Genomic DNA, 9,532 nt, shown 5'->3' on the forward strand with positions numbered 1-9,532 from the left:
GTCCGTGAGTTCGAGCCCCACGTCAGGCTCTGGGCTGATGGCTCGGAGCCTGGAGCCTGTTTCCGATTCTGTGTCTCCCTCTCTCTCTGCCCCTCCCCCGTTCATGCTCTGTCTCTCTCTGTCCCAAAAATAAATAAACGTTGAAAAAAAAAAAAACCAAACTTTATATAGAGGCACACTTACACACAAAAAACCTCTTGTATAATCCACAGTAAGCATATTAAGGTGTTAAAAGCTACAGATTTCCAATTTAAGGAAACAGGTGGCAATGACATTAATGAATGGGTCAGGTAGGCTTTGCAAACAGGAGAAACTCATTTGGGCTATCCTAAGCAAAACAAAATTTATCAGTGGGACAAAGGGGAGCTTATCAAATCTAAAGAAAAATGACCAGCAGCCTTAGGAAGGATGAAAACCAGGATAACCTTAGGAATGTAGGTTACAGAAACTGAGTGAGAGACAATCCTTTTAGAGCCCTGCCATCAAAATATCTCAGCTTCTCTATTTTCTATCTTATATAGTTATGCTCATGAATCAAATTCCTACCAGTTTCTTTATCCTAGTTAGTATCATGCACTTATCCCATGGCTTCAGGGACTTTGACAGTACTACTAAGATAGCATAGAGTAAAAGAAGGTAGTTTCCCAAAGGAAAATTAAGATGAAGAGACAGATGCTGATCAGAGTGAAAGAGCTGTTAATTACAATTTTATTTGGATCATGTTGGGTTAGGGCCTGGTCAGTCCTTCCTAGACTTAGGCTGGTTATCATTACAGAGTTGCAAGTAGAGTGTTTGTGTGATACCCAGTTATGAGCATATAATCTGAATGGTGTAGCAAGAAGATACTGATAGCATAAAATAAATTTTTGCAGCCATACAGTGTAACTGTTAGAATTTCAAGATGATGTGGTTGGAGGTAAAAAAAAAAAAAAAAAAAAAAAAAGCAAATCCCTATTTATAGGGCTTTCCTTGACTTGTCAGGACTTCATGTTGGACAGGCAGAATACTTATCATCATTGACCAGGTGTTTTTCCCGTGAGGAACAAACATTCCTCAAAGCTGCATTACCAAAACATGCCCTGGCCTTGAAGTCTTCTGTTATGTTCTGCTGAGAATGATTGTGTGTGTGTGTGTGTGTGTGTGTGTGTGTGTGTGCGCGCATATGCTTACTACAGTAAACTAATTTCTGTAGGCAGTGTAGGTATCATAGTGGTCATCTTTGAGACACTAAACATTCGTTTCTGAAATTAATGAACATAGTCCTTACTCCTCTATTTCTAGAGCATTGAAACTCCCTTCCATTTCAATACCTATCTAATTTAGAAAGCTTATTGCTAGAGATTTTGTTTTAATATTATACAATAAGTTGAATTCAAAGAGAACCTTTAACATTATTTATAAATAATAACATTGAGGTGATGCATTAAAGATATCTATTATTTTGGAAAGATAGTCATAAAATCCTAATTTACAATTCATAAAAAGTAGAATGAGAACTTAGCCACATTAGAGTTTATGATTTTTTTTCAAGTTTATTTATTTATTTTGAGAGAGAGAACACAAGAGGGGAAAGGGGCAGAGAGAGAGCAAAGGTGAGAGAACCCCAAGCAGGCTCCCTGCTGTCAGCATAGAGCCTGATGGGGCTTGATCCCACAAACTGTGAGATCATGACCTGAGCTGAAGTCATATGCTTTAACCCACTGAGCCACCCAGGCACCTCTAGAGTTTATTATTTTTTTAATGCAAACTGCATGCATGGAAATAACATGTTCCAGTGTTGGCCATGCATTATACTCCCCTTAAGACAATAAAGAATTAGGATTTATATCAATGAGTAAGATAGAACAGTCCTCTCAAGCAGTTTTTTATCTTGGTTTTGAAATTTTTAATTTGGTGGTGTTTGTCTTTGCATAGCAAACTGATACTGTTCACCTCCTTCATGTCCCAAATCCCTTAAACATTTCAGGTGGAGAAGGGAGGGAAGTAAATGAGATCAGGGAGGAATACACAGGGAACACTTCAGTGCTATTTGTGATATATTATTTCTCAAGCTGCATGGTGAGCACACGGGTGCTCATTGTATTAGAATCTACACTGTGTATGTGAAATAGTTCACACTGTATTTTGATAGAAGAGTAAATCTGTAAGTGACTCTAGGAAACACAAAGGGTGCTATTGATGAACAAAGTGGAAGAATTCCTAAAAGATGGAAAACAATAGCATTAGATTGTTAGCGAATCAAGAAGAATATTCATGTCCCAAATCAGGGCAGGAGAAAACTACCAAAGATAAAATAATTCCAGAGATACTTTAATGTCAGGACAAATGTCAGGAGAATAGGAGATAATGGGTGAGTCACTAAAAGAATGAATTGGAAACAACTGAGCGCTACTCACTTTCTTGGAATGGAGGCTCAGCAAAAAGAGAAAGTGTAAAGGTTGGACAGGGAAACAATCTAAAATAGTTTTATATTCACTAAAGTCATCAGAGTAAAAGGAAAAAAATATTAAAGGGAGTGGTGGATTGTGGCACTCATCTCTGGCTAAAGATAGGAGCTCAGACCTCATTAGAAAGAAGTCTGACAGGGCAGGGCCCTCGGGCACTTAGCACACCTCTCTCTTGCTGAGGAAAGGCACCACAGTTAGAACTTAGATTCATCAACAGGTAAACAGGAATTCATTAAAAAAAAAAAAAAAAAGACAACCAAGCATTAAACATTTGAATGATACTTAAACACCACAAGAGGTACACCAAATCCAAAAAAAAGAATGAACCCCTCAGGGAATAAAGTAAACTTTATACTATTCTCTGAGAGACTAATGAGGCAATTGTATCTATCACAGCAGGTTACTATAACAAAGATCATAGAAATTAAAAATAGGATTACTTATGCTTAATTGATGGGTTGAATAGCAAAATGGACACTACTTAAAATTAAAAAAAAGAAGCTGAGGGAATTTTCCCAGAGTGTAGCACAAGTGAGCAAGCTCTAGGATGGCTGGGGAAAGAAGCTAGCCAACATTGACAATATAGGCTATGTTATCCCCCTGATACTATGATCCTCTCCTATCGAGAGGCCTTTTGATGAGCTTGCACACAAAACACAAATAACCTCACACTTGGGGACCGTTCATCCACATACTTCTTTCCTAAAGCTTCTAGTTCCCAGGTTTCTTGTAGTTTTCAAGTCTCTCATCCTCTGGTCAAACCATTAGCCATTATCCCCATCCAATATGTTCATGCACATTGGACAAGAGATGCTGCTCTTGGTTCTGCCCTCTGGGATCATTTCTCTTCCTCACTGCAGATTAGGCATGCACAGAGCAGCATGTCAATGTCAAGTGGACGGTGGTATCTGCAAGATTGGACTCTGGCTGGACAAGTAAATTCCATGAGCTCACACTTAGAGCACCTACTCTTACTGCACTGTTTACATTTCACCTGGCCCATATCTGTGACCTTATGGAGGTTACCTAATACCAGAGAAAAAATTCAAACCTGATTTACAGGTGGTTCTACGTGATACGGGTAGTACCAGCCAGAAACACAGTGCTGGCACAGATCAGTTGTTGAATTATTATACTCATGTATGAATCAGACAACAAGAGTTACCCAATAGTATCACTGGCCACAGAGTTAAGTAACAAGAGCTGGGGCTGCAATGCTAACTTGTTGGTTTTTATGGTCAAAAAGCTTTCTAGTACATTAGCAATTGCATTATAAAGGCACTTCCAAATCTACTTGTACAGAGTAAAGGGAAGAAAGATTTCTAGAAAAAAAGGTCTCAAGAAGGCCTTTCAGTCTTAAACATTCTCTATACAAATTATAAGAGGAGAAAAGTTTCATCTCAACATTTATTTCTCTGGGTTAGAAAATCTTTTATTTACCTTATTTATCTGAGAATGTGCATAAGAAGTTAAACAGAGTCTTAAGCATTATGAATCAGACTGTTAATTCTCACAGAAATTTACTGAATGTTCCAACAGTAGGTAATCTTCTCAATGATTGGAGTTGGACTTTATTTATGCAGAGAAAAAAAGATTTTGCTTGTAAGTCCTCCCTCTAAAAGGTGTAACCTAAAATCGAATGATAATACCCTTGGGAATTCTTTTTAAGTGGAATAATTGTAATTTGTGGAACTGTCACTAGGTGGAGTGGCACTGTTGGGTTAGGAATTCATGCCTGGGAACTTTCAAAAACCATTCAGTAGAAGTCAATTTGTAAACAAGTTCAGTTGAATAATGGTATGTATATGTGTTGATCAAAATAAGCTTTATTAGGGAATGTTATAAGAAATTGTCCTTCACTTCATACAATAGTAAAACATTTTAAGCATTGCTGAACAGTTCTTAGTAATTCTACTAATTCTAATTTGGATTTTGCCTAAATCCAGGGAGCTCACTTGCTAACATTTTCCCTCCTGAACTCAAATCGGTGAAGTAGTAAATCAAGGTCTCTGACACCAGAGCCCGTATCCTCATGTTACCTACCATACCACATGCATACCTTTGTATCTTTGATATTTCTGGTCCAATCTTAGAAATACAAATTTAAACATGTATATTTTTATTCTAAAAATTTAAAACAAAATAAAATAGGCTCAGAGGGAAGATGTTTCCTTAAAATTATATATAATCTTCTGAGCAGCAGATTGAAGGACATGGTAATATTCTTAATGCATTTCTCAAAGTCCCAGCCTTTCATAGTAATGGTAAGCAATGTTCACATAGAATATTAAAATGGAGACTTTACTAATAAGGAGACTCTGCCCTGCATCCCCTCCAATAAAGAGCATGTGGCTGCATGTTTCCAGTGTTTTCTGATCTCTCTATAACCACCCTCCCAGGGCTTCTACCAGAAGTATATTAATTTCCTCCTCAACTCAAAAAGAACCATACACAGATTGGGGTAGTTACATCTTCCAGTGGCATAAAATTATTTTATTTTAGTTTTTTTTTTAGGGCATCAGTTAATGTTTATAAATTAAACAACAATTTGAGGACTCAAGGAAGTAGGTCTATTTTAGTACCCTTATTCATAGTAACTTTTATTTCCTTGCTTTATCATAGTCATTTATTTTTATTTTTTTAATTTTATTTTTTTAAATTTACATCCAAATTAGTTAGCATATAGTGCAACAATTTCAGGAGTAGATTCCTTAGTTCCCCTTACCCATTTAGCCCATCCTCCCTCCCATAATCCCTCCAGCAACCCTCAGTTTGTTCTCCATATTTATGAGTCTCTTCTGTTTTGTCCCCCTCCCTGTTTTTATATTATTTTTGTTTCCCTTCCCTTATGTTCATCTGTTTTGTCTTTAAAGTCCTCATATGAGTGAAGTCATATGATTTTTGTCTTTCTCTGACCGACTAATTTCACTTAGCATAATACCCTCCAGTTCCATCCGCATAGTTGCAAATGGCAAGATTTCATTCTTTTTGATTGCCAAGTTAATACTCCATTGTGTGTGTGTATGTGTGTGTGTGTGTGTGTGTGTGTGTGTGTGTGTGTGTGTATGCCACATCTTCTTTATCCATTCATCCATCGATGGACATTTGGGCTCTTTCCACACTTTGGCTATTGTTGATAGTGCTGCTATAAACATGGGGGTGCATGTATCCTTTTGAAACAGCACCCCTGTATCTCTTGGATAAATGCCTAGTAGTGCAGTTGCTGAGTCGTAGAGTAGTTCTGTTTTTAGTTTTTTGAGGAACCCCCATACTGTTTTCTAGAGTGGCTGCACCTGTTTGCATTCCCACCAGCAGTGCAAAAAATCCTTTTTCTCTGCATCCTCGTCAACATCTGTCATTGCCTGAGTTGTTATTGTTAGCCATTCTGACAGGTGTAAGGTGGTATCTCATTGTGGTTTTGATTTGTATTTCCCTGATGATGAGTGATGTTGAGCAATTTTTCATGTGTTGGTTGGCCATCTGGGTGTCTTCCTTGGAGTAGTGTCTATTCATGTCTTTTGCCCATTTCTTCACTGGATTATTTGTTTTTTTTTTGGGTGTTGAGTTTGATAAGTTCTTTATAGGTTTTGAGTACTAACCCTTTATCTGATATGTTGTTTGCAAATATCTTCTCCCACTCCATTGGTTGCCTTTTAGTTTTGCTGATTGTTTCCTTCACTGTGCAGAAGTTTTTTTATTTTTATAGGGTCGCAATAGTTATTTTTGCTTTTGTTTCCTTGCCCCTGGAGATGTATTGAGTAAGAAGTTGCTGTGGCCAAGATCAAAGAGGTTTTTGCCTGCTTTCTCCTCAAGGATTTTTAAAATTTATTTTTTAATGTTTTTATTTATTTTTGAGAGAGAGAGAGACAGAGCATGAGCAGGGGAGGGGCAGAGAGAGAGGGAGACACAGAATCTGAAGCAGGCTCCAGGCTCTGAGCTGTCAGCACAGAGCCCAACACGGGGCTCGAACTCACGGACCTGATCATGACCTGAGCTGAAGTCAGATGCTCAACCGACTGAGCCACCCAGGCACCCCTCTCCTCAAGGATTTTGATGGCTTCCTGTCTTACATTTAGGTCTTTCATTCATTTTGAGCTTATTTTGTGTATGGTGTAAGAAAGTGATCCAGGTTCATTTTTCTGCATACTGCTATCCAGTTTTCCCAGCACCATTTGCTGAAGAGACTGTCTTTATTCCATTGGATATTCTTTCCTGCTTTGTCAGAGATTAGTTGGCCATATGCTTGTGGATCCATTTCTGGGTTCTCCATTCTGTTCCATTAATCTGAGTGTCTGTTTTTATGCCAGTACCATACTATCTTGATGATTACAGATTTGTAATACAGCTTGAAGTCTGGGATTGTGATGCCTCCTGCTTTGGTTTTCTTTTTCAAGATTGCTTCGGCTATTTGGGGTCTTTTCTGGTTCCATACAAATTTTAGGATTGTTTGTTCTAGCTCTGTGAAGAATGCTGGTGTTATTTTGATAGGGATTGCAAAAATCAGGCTTATTTTAAGGAAAAATCAAAACACACCTAGTTAAAGGTCTAAACAGTCCCCATTGCAAGCAAAGAGGAACTCTGCAGAGGACCGACCTGTGGGAAAGAGCAACCAAAACACAACAGCAAGATGCACACAGCATATACCAGTAACACTTCCTGAAGCAACAGGCCATGGACAGTGTATGACCCCTTCTTAATATAGCATTACTCTCAGGAGCAGGAAACATAACAAGCTTTCAAAGCACACAAAAGACAGAAACCTAGACAAAATGACAAGATGGAGGAATTCTCCCCAAAAGAAAGATCAAGAAGAAATCACAACCAGGGATTTACTCAAAACATATATATGTAATATATCAGAACAAGAACTTAGAACAGTAATCATAAGAATACTAACTGGGCTTGAAAGAAGCATAGAAGACACCAGAGAAACCCTTGCTGCAAAGATAAAAGACCTAAAAACTAGTCAGGCTGAAATAAAAAATGCTATAACTGACATACAAAACAGACAATGTAATCACAACTAGGAAGGAAGAATCAGAGGAATGACTATGTGATAGAGAAGATAAAATTATAGAAAATAATAAAGCTGAAAAGAAGAGGGAAAGAAAACTATTAGATCACAAATACACACTTAGGGAACTCAGCAATTCCAGAAAGCACAATATTATCCATATCATAGGAGTTCTGGAAGAAGAAGAGTGGGGAAAAGGGACAGAAGGTTTATTCGAACAAATTATAGCAGAGAACTTCCCTGATCTGGGGATGGAAACAGTCATTCAATCCAAGAGGCACACAGAACTCCCTTCAAAATAAACAAAAACAGGTCAACATCAAGACATATCATAGTGAACCTTGCAAAATATAAAGTTAAAGAGAGAATTCTGAAAGCAGCCAGGGACAAAAGGTCCTTAACCTACAAGGGTAGACACATGAGGTTAGTAGCAGACTTGTCCACAGAAACTTGGTAGGCCAGAGGGAGTGGCATGATATATTCAACATGCTAAATGGGAAAAATATACAGCCAAGAATACTTATCCAATGAGGCTACCATTAGAATAAGAGACATAAAGAGTTTCTAAGACAAGTAAAAACTGAATGAGTTCATGAACACTAAACAAGCTCTGTGAGAAATATTAAAGGGGAACCTTTGAGCTGGAAAGAGACCAAAGCAAATAAGACTAGAAAGGTACAGAGACAATCTACAGGAATAGTGACTTTACAGATAATACAGTGGCACTAAATTCATATTTATCAGTGATTACTCTGAATGTAAATGGGCCAAATGCTCCAATCAAAGGACATACAGTATCAGAATGGATTAAAAAAAGAAGACCTATCAATATGATGCATACAAGACACCTCTAGATTGAAATGGAATGGCAAAGCATTTATCATGCTAATGGACATCAAAAGAAAGCTGGAATACCCATACTTGAATCAGAAAACCTATATTTTAAACCAAAGATTGTAACAAGAGATGAAGAAGGGCACTATATAATAATAAAGGGGGGGTCTATCCAACAAGATCTAACAATTATAAATATTTATGCCCCCAACTTGAACACCCAAAAATATAAATCAATTAATAGCAAACATAAAGAAACTCATTGATAATAGTGTAATAATACAATAGTGGGGACTTTGGGGCTCCTGGGTGGCTCAGTCGGTTAAGTGTCCGACTTCTGCTCAGGTCATGATCTCGTGGTTCACGAGTTCGAGCCCTGCATCCGGTTCTGTGCTGACAGCTCAGAGCCTGGAGCCTGCTTCTGATTCTGTGTCTCCCTCTCTCTCTGACCCTCCCCCCCATTCATGCTCTGTCTCTCTCTGTCTCAAAAAATAAACGTTAAAAAAAAATTAAAAAAAAACCAACAATAGTGGGGACTTTAACACCCCACTATGGCAATAGATATATCATCAAAGCAGAAGATCAACAAGGAAACAATGGCTTTGAATGACATACTGGACCAGATGGACTTAACCGATATATTCAGAGCATTTCATCATTAAGGAGAAGAATACATATTCTTTTTGAGTGCACATAGAACATTCTCCAGGATAGATAACATACTGGGTCACAAATCAGGCCTCAACCAGTACAAAAGGATTGAGATCATATTATGCATATTTTCAGACCACAACACTATGAAACTTGAAGTCAACCACAAGAAAAAATTTGGGAAGACCACAGATACATGGAGTTTAAAAAGCATCCTATTAAAGAATGAATGGGTTAACCAGGAAATTAAAGAAGAAATAAAAAATACATGGACGCAAATGAAAATGAGAACATGATAGTGCAAAACCTTTGAGATGCAGCACAGGCAGTTATGGGAAGTATATAATAATATAGGCCTTACTCAAGAAGCAAGAAAAGTCTCAAATACACAACCTAACCTTACACCTAAAGGAGCTGGAAAAAGAACAGCAAATAAAGCATAAAGCCAGCAGAAGAAGGGAAATAATAAAGATTAGAGCTGAAATAAATGTTATTGAAAAAAAAAAACAGAACAGATCAACGAAACTAGGAGCTGGTTCTATGAAAGAATTAAAAAAATAGATAAACCCTTAGTCAGACGTATCAA

Source organism: Prionailurus bengalensis, chromosome B4 (assembly GCF_016509475.1).
Source record: "Prionailurus bengalensis isolate Pbe53 chromosome B4, Fcat_Pben_1.1_paternal_pri, whole genome shotgun sequence".
Lineage (NCBI taxonomy): Eukaryota > Metazoa > Chordata > Mammalia > Carnivora > Felidae > Prionailurus > Prionailurus bengalensis.